The sequence below is a fragment of the Narcine bancroftii genome, chromosome 1 (assembly GCF_036971445.1).
Source record: "Narcine bancroftii isolate sNarBan1 chromosome 1, sNarBan1.hap1, whole genome shotgun sequence".
Classification (NCBI taxonomy): domain Eukaryota; kingdom Metazoa; phylum Chordata; class Chondrichthyes; order Torpediniformes; family Narcinidae; genus Narcine; species Narcine bancroftii.
Window position 1 is genome coordinate 230018262 of NC_091469.1, and position 17891 is coordinate 230036152.

At 41.4% G+C, this 17891-nt stretch overlaps 2 long non-coding RNA genes across 6 annotated transcripts in view; one reads left to right on the forward strand and one right to left on the reverse strand.

The window, feature by feature from the left end:
• LOC138740050 (uncharacterized) overlaps positions 1 to 11511 on the forward strand; it is a 108484-nt gene extending 96973 nt beyond the window's left edge. For 3 of the 4 annotated variants that reach the window (XR_011342638.1, XR_011342636.1, XR_011342639.1), the window contains 3 exons: positions 4851 to 4934; positions 10404 to 10463; positions 11120 to 11511. This is a non-coding gene — a long non-coding RNA (uncharacterized lncRNA). The remainder of the gene's footprint in view (positions 1 to 4850; positions 4935 to 10403; positions 10464 to 11119) is intronic. The other variant, XR_011342640.1, reaches the window with a different exon arrangement.
• The window catches only part of LOC138740067 (uncharacterized), a 75643-nt gene extending 58520 nt beyond the window's left edge, over positions 1 to 17123 (reverse strand). For both annotated transcript variants that reach the window (XR_011342651.1, XR_011342652.1), the window contains exons 1-2: positions 17040 to 17123; positions 7244 to 7331 (exon numbers count right to left, since the gene is read on the reverse strand). This is a non-coding gene — a long non-coding RNA (uncharacterized lncRNA). The remainder of the gene's footprint in view (positions 1 to 7243; positions 7332 to 17039) is intronic.
• Positions 17124 to 17891: the final 768 nt, after the last annotated feature.

Genomic DNA, 17891 nt, shown 5'->3' on the forward strand with positions numbered 1-17891 from the left:
TTTTCTTTGGCTTGGCTTCGCAAATGAAGATTTATGGAGGGTTATGTCCACGTCTGCTGCAGGCTCGTTGGTGACTGACAAGTCCGATGTGGGACAGGCAGGCTCAGTTGCAGGGGTTGCAAGGGAAAATTGGTTGGTTGGGGTTGGGTGTTGGGTTTTTCCTCCTTTGTCTTTTGTCAGTGAGGTGGGCTCTGCGGTCTTTTTCAAAGGAGGCTGTTGCCCGCCGAACTATGAGGCGCCAAGATGCATGGTTGGAGGCGATATCAGCCCACTGGCGGTAGTCGATGTGCCAGGCACCAAGAGATTTCTTTAAGCAGTCCTTGTACCTCTTCTTTGGTGGACCTCTGTCTCGGTGGTCAGTGGAGAGCTCGCCATATAACACGATCTTGAGAAGACGATGGTCCTCCATTTTGGAGACGTGACCCACCCAGCGCAGTTGGGTCTTCAGCAGCGTGGATTCGATGCTTGCAGACTCTGCCAGCTCGAGTACTTCAATGTTGGTGATGAAGTCACTCCAATGAATGTTGAGGATGGAGCGGAGACAGCACTGATGGAAGCATTCTAGGAGCTGTAGGTGATGCCGGTAGAGGACCCGTGATTCGGAGCCGAACAGGAGCGTCGGTATGACAATGGCTCTGTACGCGCTGATCTTTATGTGTTTCTTCAGGTGGATGTTTTTCCAGACGCTTTTGTGTAGTCTTCCAAAGGCGCTATTTGCCTTGGCGAGTCTGTTGTCTATCTCGTTGTCGATCCTTGCATCAGATGAAATGGTGCAGCCATGGTAGGTAAACTGGTTGACCGTTTTGAGTTCTGTGTGCCTGATGGAGATGTGTGGGGGGGGGGGGGGGGCTGGTAGTCATGGTGGGGAGCTGGCTGATGGAGGACCTCAGTTTTCTTCAGGCTGACTTCCAGGCCAAATATTTTGGCAGTTTCCGCAAAACAGGGCGTCATGCGCTGGAGAGCTGGCTCTGAATGGGCAATTAAAGCGGCATCGTCTGCAAAGAGTAGTTCGCGGACAAGTTGCTCTTGTGTCTTGGTGTGAGCTTTCAGACACCTCAGTGCGGTACCGGATGTAATCAGCGTCTTCATTGTTGAGGTCTTTCATGGCTTATTTCAGCATCATGCTGAAGAAGATAGTAAAGAGGGTTGGTGCGAGAACGCAGCCTTGCTTCACGCTGTTGTCAATGGAGAAGGGTTCAGAAAGCTCATTGCTGTATCTGACCCGACCTTGTTGGTTTTCATGCAGTTGGATAACCATGTTGAGGAACTTGGGGGGGCATCCGAGGCGCTCTAGTATTTGCCAAAGCCCTTTCCTGCTCACAGTGTCGAAGGCTTTGGTGAGGTCAACAAAGGTGATGTAGAGTCCTTTATTTTGTTCTCTGCACTTTTCTTGGACCTGTCTGAGGGCAAAGACCATGTCAGTAGTTCCTCTGTTTGTGTGAAAGCCACACTGTGATTCTGGAAGGACATTTTTGGCGATACTAGGTATTAGTCTATTAAGGAGAATCCTAGCGAAGATTTTGCCTGCAATGGAGAGCAGTGTGATTCCCCTGTAGTTTGAGCAGTCTGATTTCTCGCCTTTGTTTTTGTACAAGATGATGATGATGGCATCACGAAGGTCCTGAGGCAGCTTTCCTTGGTCCCAGCAGAGCATGAAAAACTCATGCACTTTGGTATGCAGAGTTTTGCCGCCAGCCTTCCAGACCTCTGGACCAATGAATCTTACATCTGATCTGGGCAAATTATTGGTAAGGATTCTTAGGGATAGGATTTATGAGCATTAGGGAAAGTCAACATGACTTTGTGAGGGGTAGGTCAAGCCTCAAGAGTCTATTTAATATTTTTGTGGATGTAACAAAAGAATTAATGAAGGCAGGATGGTAGATGTGTTGTATGTGGATTTTAGAAAGACATTTGACAAAGTAACCCATGGTAGATTTATTCATAAAGACATGAGGCATAAGATCCAAGGAATCTTGGTTGTGTGGATTGAGAAATAGCTTGCCTACAGAAAGCAGAGTCTAGTAGTAGGTGGAATGTATTCTATCTGAATGTCACTGATGAGTGGAGTTCTGCAGGGGCCCATTCTGGTGCACCTGCTCTTGGTGATTTTTATAAATGACAAGGACAAAGAAGCAGGGGAATGAGTCAGTAAGTATGCAGATGACACGAAGGTTGGAGGTATTCTGGATAGTGTTGAACGCTGTTGTAGTTTAAAACAGTATATAGACAGGATACAGAGTTCAGCAGACACATGGCTTATTGAGTTCAATCCTGATAAGTATGAAGTGATGCATTTTAGATGGTCAAACCTGAAGACAGAGGACATGGTTCGTGACAGGATTCTTAACAGTTTGGAAGAACAGAGGGACCTTGGGGTCCAGTGGTGATACAAACACTACACTGGCTGCACTCCTACCAACCTACTGAAGGGGGCAACACTGTACCTGCAGGTAGGCAACCTAGGAAGCTGGCCCCATCTGCTGGCTGTCAATCACTGGCCCACATAAAGACTTGAGCCAGCCCCTTTGGGGGCAGTTAGATGTGGAACCAGCAAAGATATTAAGACTGGTGTGTACAAGTTTAAGCTAATTAAAGCTTGTTGTACAGTCTGTGGACTTTGCGTCAGAATCATTCACACAGCAGCGCTCACAGGTCCAAATCCAGAGATATCAAGCTTGCCTTGCAGGTTGGTAGAGTAGTTAAGAGGGCTTCTCGTGTGCTGGCCTTCATTAGTCAGGGGATTGAGTTGAAGAGTCATGAGGTAGTGTTGTAACTCTATAAAACTCTGGTTAGACCACATTTTGAATATTGTGTTCAGTTCTGGTCGCCCCATTAGAGGAAGGATGTGGAAGCTATGGAAAGAGTGCAGGGGAGATTTACCAGGATGTTGCTTGGATTGGAGAACGTGTCTTATGAAGCAGTGTCAGCAGAGTTTTGACTTTTCTCCTTGGACCAAAGAAGGATGAGAGATGACTTACTAGAGGTCTACAAGATTATGAGAGGCATAGTTAGGGTGGACAGCCAGCATCTTTTTTCCTGGTTGAGAGTAGCAAATATCAGAGGTCATCTGCACAAGGTGAAGGGACAAATGAGACATCAGAGGTAATTTTTTTTATATACACAGAGAGTGGTGAGTGCCATGAATGCATTGTAAGGGATGGTGGTTGAAGCTGGTACAATCGGAACATTTAAAAATTCTTTGACAGGCACATGGGCGCAGAAAAATAGAGAGTTATGGATGTGAGGTAGGGAAGGTTTAGTTTGTTGAGTGGGATTTTATAGATCAGCACAGCATCATGGGCTGAAGTGTCCGTATTAAGTTGTAATGTTCTATGTTCTATATTTCATCCCATTATTTTGCCTTCCTATTTTTATAAAATATACCCCTATTGTGACAGATTATATTATTTTTTATATTGTATATAGATATGTGTTAAAGGAGATAAATTGTGTCAGGTTTTTTAGTGTAGGTCACATACAAACACTTCAAAATAGATCTCATTTAAAATGCCAGAGCTCAGCTCAAGCCAGATAGTCCAGGCTCCGAGTGCCTTTGAAGGACTTCACATGTAGGTGTTAATTGATCATGCTATGGAGTGATGGATTATTGTTTTGGAAAGCAACAGGTGAACAAACTCAGAAGATCAGGTCCAGAGCCGCAGTCTGTCTGAGTGCAGTTAGCTGTTCTAAGAAGATTATGTGGTTTACTCTGCATGTGTGTGTGTGTGTGTGTGTGTGTGTGTGTGTGTGTGTGTGTGTGTGTGTGTGTGTGTGTGTGTGTGTGTGTGTGTGTGTGTGCGTGCGTGCGTGCGTGCGTGCGTGCGTGCGTGCGAGTGAGAGAGAGAGAGAGAGAGAGAGAGAGAGAGAAAGAATTCAGTTCTACAGTTCAGCAGCAGCAGCTGGGACTGAAACAGGACAAGCTGGCAAGCTTGTGGAAAAACCCCATTTTGAAGATGGCTTTTGAGTTCTTAGTTCAGCCTGTTCAAAGCCCTGGTGGTCCATACAAGAGGAGAGGATTGGCTACATAATGTTTCACATGAAATAAGGGAAACAGAAGAGGAACTCTATGGTGACCTGAAAGAAAGAGGTTATCATCTGGAAAATCCTGAGGGGGAAAGTTTCTTCAGCAAGTCACTGAAAGGTATCAGTTATGGGTGTCCAATGAGCAACAAATCTCTCTCCTCTGAAAATCAACAAGAACCTTCCTGAATGGTAACCATTTACCTTTCAAGCACCAAAACCTGGTGAACTTTATAAATGTTATATTCTGTGCACAGTATAAGAATTGCCTGATGCTAGTGAACTTGGAGGAGTGAGAAGTGAGATTGGTCTATGAATCAAAGAATTTTTCTGAATTTAAATACACATTGCATAGAATTAGAATGGGATTAAGTTAAATTAATAGTGATAAGTTAAAGTTTGATCCTGTTTTCATGTTTAAAGAAAATTAAAAGTAACTTTTGTTTAAGTAACCATTTGACTTGGTGAATATCTATTGCTGCTGGATTTTTGCGTCTACTGGGCTCATAACATTGTGCATTCCGGCTGCTTCCAAACTGTCCAACTAGTTTTCAGTTCTGCATACAGGTCATGTTCTTCTGTTTTATCTGTGCTCAACCCTTGATACTCTTGACATCCAATGATCTTGGGATCGCTCTTGCCCATCGTCTCCCTTGCAGGAGCACGTACTGGCTGTGAACTCAACTTCTGAATGATTCTCACTTGACAAAGATGGATTTGCTTGGAACTGGCTGTACTCAAGTCTATTCTGCAAAGCATAATGTGGAAATTAACCTTCCTCCTTCTTTGCATGTTAATTTCTGATCCATCCTTATTCTTTTCCATAGCAACCTTGAAAGTTATAGAGCGATTGGTTGCTATCTCCCAGTGACACACCAGCCAATTGCCCAGCCACATCCCCCCAAGATAAGGTACGTAATGTCTCTTCTCTTGTTGGATTATCTTCCTACGCTGGCACAAAAAATCTCCTCGGTGCATTTTAGGAACTCAGTATCCTCAAAGCCTTTCACATTATTAACAGGAAATGCAAAATCAAGCAGCTCTCTGTTCACTATGATTATAAAGGATTGTGATCATTGCCGATATACTTGGCTTCACTCAATACTTTTGTTTCAAAAAATCTATAAATCTCAGGTGTAAAATTAACAATTGAGACATCAATTGCCATTTGCGGAAGGGTCTAGAAAATACACCACACGTAATGTTGGAAATACTTGATAACTGGAAATTTGAGCCTTAATTTTTAAAATTATTTCCTTCAGATTCAGACTTTCCAACCATCCCTGTCAGTTCTTATTAATAATGGAAAATTGCAATCAAATCATCCCTCTAGGTCTCAGGGAATACAACTTAGTTTTTTTTTGTAACTTTTCCTTGTAATTTAACACTTGGACACTAGGAATTAGAACTCCTCACAGCACAACAGGTATGGTCCAACCAGGTTTTGAATTAGTTGCAGCAAACGTTAATCCCCTTGTATTATTTTGTCTTTGTAGATACGAAAATCTTCATTTAATTTGTCTTAATGATTATGTTTTGAAATGTCCAAGACATTTTAATGCACTCAGTTCATAGATTTTCCACACCTGTGGCCACTACAACTTCTAGCTATTAGCCATTTTGGAAGTACTCTGAAAGATAGTTTTTAAGTGGCGTTTGCTGTTTTTGCCAACATTTAAATTCATTTATGTGCAGTTTGTGCATAACCTACTGCATTTCACCAAATTACATGACTTTTTGCATTTTTATGGTCACTTGCATTTGTATGGCTACATTCACACTATTCAAAATGTTACTCCTTGAGACTTTGGCAAAATGCTTTCTGTCCTATCATCCTAGATGTTAGATCCAAGATATTTAATGCAGTTGCGAATAGCTGAGGACCAACATAATTTCCATTAAGTGTGAAAACCCAATGGGAGTGCTTGGCTATTTTCCAGACACCCTTTCTTCTACCAATTTGTCAGGCCAACAAGTTGGTTAATGAGTCTTTAATTTCTTGATTTTGGTCTCTCATCCTTCTCAAATTATGTGACGAGCCCAATTTCTCATTTGAAAGGAATAGATCAGTGCCTACTCTGACAGATTCTGATATAGTTTATATTATATATAGTTATGTTTTAAAAGGAGATAAATTGTGGCAGGTTTTGTTTAGTGTAGGTTTCATACAAACACTTCAAAAGAGATCTCATTTAAAATGCTGGAGCTCTGCTCAAGCCAGACAGTGCATTTGGAAAAACTTTGAAGAATTCCTATAAGGACTTCACAAGTCGGTGTTAATTGGACACGCTGTGGAGTAACGGATTATTGTTTTGGAAAGCCAAAGATGAACGAACGCAGAAGATTAGGTCTGGAACTGTAATCTGTCTGAGTGCAGTTGGCTGTTCTAAGAGGGTCAGGTGGTTTTCTCTGAGACAGAGAGAGAGAGATAATTCATTTCTAAGTTCAGCAGCAGCAGCTGGGACTGGAACAGGACAAGCTGGCAAACGTGTGGGGAAAAAAAAATAATTTTGAAGTCGGTTTGAGTTCTTAGTTCAGTCTAGTCAAAGCCCTTGTGGTCCATACAAGAGGAGAGGGCTGGCTGCATAATGTTTCACTTGAAATAAGGGAAGCAGAAGAGGAACTCTGTGGTGACCTGAAAGAAAGAGGTTATCATCTGGAAAATCTTGATCGGTCAAGTTTCTTCAGCAAGACACTGAAGTGGCTGATCGAAAGGGATCAGTTGTGGGTGTCCAATAAGCAACAAATCTCTCTCTGAAAACTGATAAGAACCTTCCTGAGTGGTAACCATTTACCTTTCAAGCACCAAAGCCTGGTGAAACTCATAAATGTTAAATTCTGGCAACAGTGTAAGAATTGCCTGCAACCAGTCAACTTGGAGGAGTGAGAAGTGAGTTGGGACTATGAATCAAAGTTGTTTTTTTGAACTTATATACACATAACATACACGTGTGCTTAGAATTAGAAGAGGGTTAAGTTAATAGTAATAAGTTAAAATTTGATCCTGTTTTCATGTTTAAAGATATCTTTTGTTTAAGTAACCATTTGTCTTGATGAATTTCTATTGCTGCTGGGTTTTGGGGTCCTCTGGGCTCATAACACTACTGCTAACCTCAAAACATACATCCTAAGTTTGTAAAAGCCCCAAAGACCCCAACAGAGTATGTGTGAACAATGAAAATAATATGTCTAAATTGACTAGAAATATCCTGTGTCTTACCTCCATGGATTTGTTTACAAGAACCTTGATCATAAATTCCACTTTTTTGCTCTTCCGTTGTTTTTCAACAAACCCTCATCACAAATAACTTTGGAGTGACAATGAAAAATAACAAAATGGCACTGTTAGTGCAATATGTCACTTTGATTTTACTTAATTTCTTGCTTTCTCCATCTACTCCTTATAAATATTTTCAAAGATTATCAGGGTTTTCAATAAGAAAATTAATGCAGTTTTAAGGTAAACAACTGTTATACAATGATTGACTACTGCCAGATGGACACACATCCCGAGACCGATCCTACCCATAACCCTTTTGCATGCTCCCCATTCCCCTGCCGTGATCAGTCGATGAGGTTGGTTGTTGCTCCAGTCTCCATTCAATAAAGGCCAATCGGTTTCACAACATCAGTCTTTTGTGGTAATTGATGGTATATTAAGTATAGCACTGAGAATAGCTTGTACATTTTCGGTGCATAGACTGCAAATTAGCTCTGATTCCAATTAAAATAATGGCAACATTATTTATTTTAGCAGTTCACCATTATTCATTGCATCGTATGCTTGGGAATCACTCAGTTATAACTTAAATATATCAGGCAAATGTACAACTTCATTGAAATTAGACCTCAATATCTTGTGACATTTTATTTACATTCATGAACTTTTAATGTATTTCAGGTTTGTTTTCTAAATTACTCGGGACATTTTTCAAGGAACATCTTTCATTTATTTACAAATAGTATATTGCCTAATCAATTTCATGCCCTTGTGGAGTTTACAGTTATTATGACACCCTCTGAGAAATTCAAGCATTTGTTAGGTGTCAACTGCATTTATTTCTTAAACTTTGAGAACTCTGAATTAATTTGTGAGTAAATGACATGTATATTAATAAGATAATATATCACCATACAGAATGGACTGGTATTGTTGCCTGCTGGATTCATTTTATATTTACATCGTATTTAATAAATACTTCCAGCACTGTCGCAGAACTAACAGATCTAAGTGTTGAGACTTTGTCAGAATTTCATTTTCTGTTCTTTGATTTTGATCCTTTTCAAGTGAAAGCTGGATTGAATCTTAATTTTGTCATCCCAGGAGGTCTTTAAGATTCCTTACATCCCACTTCCACACGGAAACAATTTTTCATTCACCTCTAAGCTGCTAGAGAAATAGCATCGTCTTAATGTTCTAATGGGTGTAAAATGGTGCGGGACTTCCAGTACAACATGTACAGTAATTGTAATTCTTGGAGCACCACAAACACTTCGGCAGGAAGGCAAGTTATGTGCTGCTGCAGATGAAAGCAACAAATTTCTCCTTAGACCTGTCATGTCAGAGAACTTCTTTCGGAATGTTGCAGAGCAGAAATGGCCAGACATTTTGGGGCTTATCTAAAATGTGGGATGTGCCTAAGCCTGTGTTCATGTATCCCAGAAGGCCACTTGCACTTGTTTGAAGACATTCCCAAATGTAAGTTAAGTGACATCTGTGGAAATAGGGTGGGCTGGTTTTAGAAAGTTCCATGTTATAAGAGGAATGAAAGATTGGGCTAAATAATACGCAATGCTGATTTGATGCCCCTATCCGTCTCCAGAGTGTCCCCGCTTCATTCCAATTCATCATCACGGGGAACTGGCCTGCTTCTCCCTTGTTGATATTGCTCGATTTCCCAGAACAATGAGAGACTTTTCAGTTTCTCGATCTTTTCGTCATTGCTTACGCCCGCCATTCTAAACGACGCAGCAATGACCTTGTCGGGAGAGAAGCTGAGGCTCAACCTCTTCCTAATCACCGCAGATGATATTTGTGTTTCCAGTTTTGGAAGAGCGAGTCTGCCATCTCTATTCCTGGAATACAGGACCCCATCAGCTGTTTCTGGGAAGAGATGGAGGATTTATTTCGCTGTTTTTCTGATTAGGCTGTCCAGTTCTTTCAGACAGTTTTGCGAGACCTCTGTTAGCGTTAGATGGAAGAACGCTCGTGGGTCTTTAACAGCTTGATCTTCTGGATCGGCTTTGGGGATAGTGAAAAAGCCAGTGAAAATTAAGGCATAGTTAGTAGCCACAGTGTCGGGACACACACAAAAACCAAAAAAAGGAGCTATAGGATACAACAAAAAGATGGAGAGACATTCAATTGTAAATGATGTGACACTCAGCATGGACCAAAACAATGCCCAGCTTATGGAAAAGTCTGTAACAAGTCCAAAGGGCAGAATCACTATGCAAAGCAATGTTTTTCCAAAGGGAAACTAAACAGAAGTAAAGTGTGCGCACTGCAGGAGACGCTGTGCGCACTGCAGCAGACGCTGTCCTATAGCTAATAAAGTATAGTTGTTTTAAAAGAACCCAATTTTATTTATTGTAATAAAAGAAATATCACAACGACTATCAAGAATTTCCCTACTGCACAATCCTCCATTTATTCCATTTGTCTATCTAATCGTCTCCACTGCTGGCTGCACACCCATCACTCTCTTTGTGAAAAACCTACATGTTGCATCCCTCCATTCTTACTCCCAAGCACCTTAAAACTATGTCCTATTAGCCATTTCTGCCCTGGAAGAACGCCTCTAGCCATCCATAGGATCAATGCTTTCATCATCCTATCCTATACACCTCCATCAGGTTAACCCTGATCCTTCATCCCTCCAAGGCCAAGTTCACTCAACCTATCCTCATAAGGCATGCTTTTCAATCCAGCCAAAATCCTCTGCACCATCTGTTTAGCAACCAATTTCTCCTGTAGCAAGGTGACCAGAAATAAACACAATATTCCAAGTGGGGTCTAACTGAGGACATATAGCTGCCACATCACAGCTCTTGACAGTTCATGAAAGCCATCTGACTACATACCTTCTTATCAACACGATCAACCTGATCAGCTTTGAGGGTCCTATGGACATGGAGTCCGAAATATCTCAATTCCTCCACACAGCTCAAAGTCCTCCTAATAACATTGTATTCTGAATTCAGATTTGTCCTACTGAAGTGAATTGCTTGACACTTTTCTGGATTAAACTCCATCAGCCCAGCTTCGCATCTTATGAATGTCCCTCAGTAATCTGGCGAACCTCCATTCTATCCACAACACCACCAATCTACATGTCATCCACAAACCTACTAACCCACTCTTCCATTTCCTCATCCAGATCATTATTAAAAATCACAAAGAGGAGGGCATCCAGAACAGATTCCTGTAGAACATAAAGGTAAAGGTTCCATTATTGTCACAAAATACTACATTTAGAATGTAACATACATGAAATTCTTTCACTTTTGTCTATCGTAAGGCAGACAGAGAGTCACCACTTTGTCCAGCATTCCTCATATGACTGGTCACCAACCAGTGCAGAATAGGAACCATCTACCACTACCCTCTGCCTTTTCTGGGCAATCCAATTTGCAAAGCAAAGCCTCCTTAGATTCCAGGCCTCCTTACTTTCTGAATGAGCCTTGCATGAGGAACCTTATCAAATGCCTTCCTGAAATCCACATAACCCAGTGAGTGGTTTTTAAACTTTTTCTTTCCACTCACATACCACTTTAAGTCATCCCTTACTAATCGCAGAGCACCTACGACATAGGGATGACTTAAAATGATATGTGAGTGGAAAGAAAAAGTTTGAAAACCTCTGATATAACACTATCCCACCTTCATCAATGTGCATTCTTACATCCTCAAATAATTCATTCAGGCTCATGAGACATGACCTTCCCCTGACAAAGGCAGGCTGGCTATTGTTGATCAGATTATGCCTCTCTATATGCTTGTAAATCCCATCTCTCAGGATCTTCTCCAATTTAGTTGTTTATTGATATTGGTTGAAGTAGGTTTATTGTTTGCTATTTCTAAACTTCTTTGTAGGTTGTGCCTTTGCCCTAGATGTTTGGAATAATGTGAGGTGATTCGTGAATGTTCAGAGATCTGATGGCTGTTGGAAGGTGAACGATGGAATGTGGCACAACAAGCAACATGTGCAGTTTATGGAGTGGGGGGGAGGGTGGTACGTATTTAGGATGCTTTCGCTGACCTTGACCATGTTGGTAAGAGATTAAACATTTTGTGGAGCTACATCTTTCTCCAAAAGGATGCATTTCTTTTGAGCAACAATTCATACCGAATTCCATTCACCCACCAGTGATTAAGCAACTCCTGGAATGACAGAAATCTACAATGAATGAAGTTTCTTTGCCTGTTATTTTAAAATGTTAAAAACCCAGTTTAACTATTGTCATGGATTAATCTTGTTATTTTGTTTTCACCGTATGGTTTTCTATGACTGTTTAAATTCAAAATGGCACCAGATGGTGGTGACTTCATGTGAGTTGCCTGGATGGCATGCAAAATTAAACTTTGCGCTGAAACTTGGTATGTGTGATAATCGACAATAACTACCTGGCTTAATCTTCAGATCCACTTCCTCCTCCTGCCATTTTAACATCTACCCAGAGAGCCTCCTGCATCTCAACAGACAGCTTCATCAGATTGTGAACTCATTGACATGCAGTGCTGATTTGATGCCAGTGTTGGAGAAAGCATCTCTTACCCTGCCCACTACCCCAGCCAAGGCCTTCAATTGTAAGCTGGTCTCTTCAATATTGTGTCATCTCTTATCACAAATAACCATGATGTCTGGACTAACTTCCAACAATGGCACCAACCACCTAATACCTCCCCTTCGTGAGGTTCAGGCTGCAGTTTGTCATGTGCGAGTTTGATCAGAGATTACTGTCACATTTGTGGCCCGAAATGTGAAGTTAATGAAACATTAAACACAAGTTTTATCAGGTAAACTTCTCTGTGGCCTTATTCTCCCGTTTCCTTTGTTCTCCTGCTTGTGTTCTTATCTCTCTCTCATACCACGTGACTTCCGGTACATCTCATACATATTCATTATCATGACATCCCTCCTTTAATCAGAAATAAACTTTACCTTCACTTACCAATATCCCTCGGAAACTTACAAACATCGTAACTAATGGTAATACTATAACTCAACTACATAAAATTTACTTCCTACAGCACTCATACATGCACTTTATGATATAAGATTAAATACTGTCCCAAAGTTCTTATTAAAACTATGGCACAAAGTCTTCGTATCGTTTGGGCGCTTTCCGGTTTCGTTTCGGCCTGCCTGCGATATTGTCGTCGCTTCTCGGTTGTTCACACTCAGCGTCGGAAATACTGCTCGCCTCGGCTTCGGGTGTTTCTGGCGCTCTAGTCACTTCATCAGGAGTGCTGGTAACTGCCTCTGGAACATCATCAGGTCTCTCAGTTTCAGCATCTCGTATTGGCCTTTCAACCTCTTCGCTCGATGTATCTCTGGACTGGTACCTTTTTACACCTAATACATTTCTCTTATACAGGACTCCAGTCGGAGACTTGACTGTCACCATACTGCCACTTCTGGATACGACAGTATAGGGTTGATGGTAATAAGGTGTGTCTAGCTTACCACCAGTTTCATGCCTCACTAGAACATTATCTCCTGGCATGATGTCTGAGTACTTGGCACCACGTTTCGAATCTGTGTACAGCTTTGCTGCCCCTTTCTTTTCAGCATCGTGGTCCCTCATCTCCTGGTCGTCTCGGATTTCCTTTTTTTCTGGCATTTTTGTGTGGATTTTTCTTCCAAAAAATGCTTCTGCAGGACTTTTTCCAGTGGTTGCATGAGGCGTTGCTCCATAGACAGCCACATAAGATAGCAATGCTTCTCGCCAATTTTGTCCTTCTGCGTGTGCAGTCGTTTTTCAATTGACTGATTTTGTCTCTCTACTTCTCCGTTGGCTTGCGGCCATTTCGGAGTTACTTTATGATGGTGGATACCTGTGGTCCTCATGTATTCTGCAAATGTCTCTGAAATGAATTGTGGACCATTGTCAGAGTATAATGTAACAGGTAATCCATATCTTGCGAATATCTCTGCTAATGCTTGTATTGTTTTTTCAGTGGTTGTGGACTTCAACACCACGTACTCATAGTATCTGCTGTAGTAATCTATCACTACCATAATTGATTCACCCGTCGGTAAAGGTCCAAGAAAATCAACAGCTACGTCGATCCATGGTCCTGTCGGGAGTTGCGTACTCCGGATCGGTTCTGGCGGATTACTCCTACTTGTGATTTGACATCCGTGACAAGTTTTAACAAATTTCTCTGCGTCTTTATCACAACTTGGCCACCATACCTTGGTCCTGAGGTTTTGCTTGGTACCAACAATGCCTAGGTGTCCTTCATGCGCTAAGGATACGATCCTCGGTCTCAATCTTTGCGGAATCACCAATCTGCAACCTCTCAATACACACTGTCCAATGCAACAAAGATCGTCTCTAATGGGAATGTAAGCCTTGTGAGTACACTTGTCCCATTGTCCACTCTGTATGCATTCTCTTACTTCCATGAGTTCTGGATCACGTTCGGATTCTCTCTCGACCTCCTTCGTAGTCACAGCTTTCGGTGTCGACTGAATAGCTACGAATCGTACAAAGCTCTCTGTTTCTGTTCCCAATTCTGACTTGGATTGTGGACCACCAACCATCACCAATCTGGACAGCGGATCAGCAATGTTTGCTTTCCCTGCAATGTGGATTATTTTATATTTGTAGGGTTGTTGTCTGAGTACCCATCTCTCTATTCTGGCACATGGTTTGGATCTAGGTGCATAGATCACCTCTAATGGCTTATGATCTATGTTCAAATTCAATGCCGTATAAATATGCATGGAACCTCTCACAGGCCCATACAAGTCCGAGTGCTTCTTTCTCTGTCTGAGAGTATCTTCTTTCCACATTTGATATCAATCTGCTGGCATAGGCAATGATTCTTGGTCCTCCATCATGCATCTGGACCAACACAGCTCCTAAACCAACCGGGCTGGCATCCGCTATGACTTTAGTTGATGCCGCCGGATCGTAATATCCAAGAGTTTTTGCATCTGTCAGGCTTTGCTTCAGCGCTGTGAACGCTTTCTTCTGCTCAGATCCAAAATGAAATGGTACACCTTTCCTGGTTAGTTTCCTTAGTGGTTCTGCCACTGTAGCGAAATTAGGAATGAACTTTGCACAAAAATTGACCAATCCCAGGAAACTCCTCACCTCTGTTGCGTTCTGAGGTGCACGTGCCTCTGCAATAGCTTTCACCTTGGCCTCTGCAGGGTTTACTCCTTTCCGTGTAAGTCTGTGTCCCATGAAGTCCATTTATGAAACACCAAACTGGCACTTGTTTCCATTCATGGTAAGGCCTGCCTCCTGTAGTCTAGATAGTACACACCTCAACCGTTTGTCATGCTCTTCCTTCGTTGGTGCATGGACTATGATGTCGTCAGAAATGTTGGCAACTCCAGGAATGCCTTGAATCACTCGATGGATTTCATACTGGTAGATCTCCGAAGCTGCATTAATTCCAAATGATAGTCTCTTGTAACGATACAATCCACAGTGAGTCACAAATGTTGTTACATCTCGGGAACCTGGATCCAGCTCTAATTGATGATAGCCCCATTTCAGATCAATTTTTGAGAATACCTTGCTGGTAGTTAGTTCTTGAAGTATTTCCTCCACTGTTGGTATAGGGTGTAGTTCTCTAATTATAGCTTCATTGGCCATTCTCATGTCAACACATAGTCTTATGTCACCCTTTGGTTTGGGCACAATCACTACAGGACTGACCCATTGTGTCGAATGTTCCACAGGTTCAATAATGTCTTGTTCGATCAATTCTTTAATTTTGGCTTCGACTTTCCCACGAAGTCCAAACGGAGTTCGGCGCATTGGTTGTGCCTTGGGTTTGACCATTTCATCTACCGCTAGCTTCAATTGTCGACCTTTCAGCTTTCCTACTCCTTGGAAGACTGCGGGGAATTCTTGCATCATATCCTCGTATGACTGAATTGAATTGACACAAGCTCCAATATGAAGTATTGCCAGGTCTTGCGCTGTGCTTCTACTCAGCAATGGTTCTCCCCTCTCTTCTATGACCATAAACTCTGCTTCGGTGTACTTATCTCCAGCTTCAACAGTTGCAGTAAAACATCCAATGGTCTGCAATGGCTTGGTTGCTGTGTATGGATACAGTTTCTTGGAACACTTCTTTGAGGTACAGATAATATTTTTCCTTTTCAACTTCTCATATAAATGTCGATCAATCACATTACTGTCTCTGCCTGAGTCTACAATGACCTGAACTGTCACTCCACCAATGATCACTGGGACTTTCTCATGATGTACTTCATTCAACATAAATTGGTAACAACTCTGTTCCTCCTGGGTATCATCATCGTCACCGTCTATCTGGCGAATGGTATCTTTCTTTACAGGATACTTTCCTTTTCCCCAGGCTTTGCCTTTGGAAGTTGTACTCTTCCTCTTCTGGTCTGCATTGGACTTGCTTTTGCACTTCTTTGCAAAGTAGTCCTTACCTCCACACTTTCTGCAAACTTTGCCTTTCGCCGGGCAATATGGGTCTTTTCCAAAGTGACCTCGGTTTCCACATCGATAACACTCCATGTCATGTAGCGGCGTATATCTTGGCTGATTATGCCGATGTGAGAGCCTCTTAATTTGCTGGCTTGAGTTGTCTTTCAGGGTCATGGTATGAAATTGCCCTTCAACAGCCTCTAATGCAGCAGCAATGGCTAAAGCATCGGTGAGTTCCAACTCACTCCCTCTTTCCAGTAGACGTCTTCTGAGTTTATCTGATCTGCAGTGCTGTACGACTTGATCCAGTAATTGGTTGTCCAAATCAGCTGGCATGTAATTGCATCCAACAGCTAGCTGGCGTAGTCTCGTCATGTACTGAGCAATTGTCTGGCCATCTTCTTGTCTCGTTCTCCGAAACAAATGGCGTTGAAATGTAGCATTCGGTGTCACTACATAGTGTGCATTTAATGCATCTACCGCTTTCCGGTACTCATCCTTCCTTTCAGTATTCAAAAGTGTCTTAAATGTTTCCCGAACTGAGGGTCCTGCAGTGAAAAGAAGTAACGCCCTTCTCTGCGCTTTTTGTTCAACTGTACCGGTATCTAGAAATAGGCCACGACTGTCGGCGTAGGATTCAAATTCTTCCAGCCATGCCTTCCACTTCACACTTACAGTGCTTGCATCACCAGTCGGGTCAAAATGAGCAATTCCACTATCTGTTAGAAAGTCACCGTCTGCACCAGCCATGAGGAAATATTCCAGCCCCAAAAGTACTGAATCAAAGAGAAAATTCTTATCACCTTGAAGTTGTCTGTAATCCTCTGTAATCTTGTTTAGTCTTTAATTTTATTCAAGCTTATCCCATCCTCGTCGCCAATGTCACATTTGTGGCCCGAAATGTGAAGTTAATGAAACATTAAACACAAGTTTTATCAGGTAAACTTCTCTGTGGCTTTATTCTCCCGTTTCCTTTGTTCTCCTGCTTGTGTTCTTATCTCTCTCTCATACCACGTGACTTCCGGTATATCTCATGCATATTCATTATCATGACAATAACCACTCAAAAAAGCAGAGTCACCTCTTCTATACCAATGAGGCACTAATGCACGTTAATGAGCACAGCGTGAATTTTGCGTGTAGCCTGCACAAGAGTGAAGGTTAGTGAACAATACAGGTTCCTCATCCAGCATAATCCTACTGCACATTTTCCAATATGACTTCATAAACATTTACCAAGTTCACCTTGATTATTTTTGTTCAATTACTGAAATGTGATCATATTTTGGAAACAATCTTTTTATCTGTAACACTTATTTCTTAGAGCTACTTTGTTCAGCGAAACCTTTCCACACATTGGTCGTTACCTTAAAGTTTTAAGATGAAGGAAGTTGCTCTTCATTTTTAAGGATTAAACAAAAGATGGCCTGGATATATAACTTGACAGGCACTTGTACAAAATACTCGTCTACTGAGATTACCAACTGCATCACAAAGAGGCTAAATATGACATGTTATCCTGAAAGATGTCAGTTTACTGAATGAATAACAGACTATTATTTTTTTTTCAGTAAGAAACATAGAAGTAAGATTGCCAGGTGACTGAGTTTGCACAGTCATGCAAAAATTGTCTTTCATGTAGACTCAATTTAATGTAAAATTCATCAAAGCTTTTCAAAATCAACCACTAATCGTAATTTTTTTTCAAAAATGTTCTATCCATGCAATTATATACTTTTACATAAGCAAAATTTGATTAAATTTTGAAACTACAATAATTATATGATGGTTTAATCTCCCCCCCCCCACTTTAGCCTCCCGTCCCCTCCCTCCCTCTTGTATCCCCCCACTAAAAAAATCATTTAATAATAGAAATATACATCATATATAGTTATATGAAAATATTTAAGGAAAAAGAAGAAAGAGAAAGAAATAAGATAATATTATCCTGTATTTCACAAAGGATCAACTCACACATTGGGATCATTATTTAGAAAAAAATAATTCTTAATATAATTATTTATTTGGTTATTGCATTGAAAATGTATCAATCCAACTAACAAAAGTGGGGGGGGGGGGGGAAGAAAAAACAGATTTAGATGATTAAATTTAAACTTCTGTTGATGCTTAAACAACTTGATTAAAAATGTTATTTTTAAAAAAAATTAGACATACATCACCATGAGCAGCCATTTCGGCCCATGAGTGTGCCGCCCAAT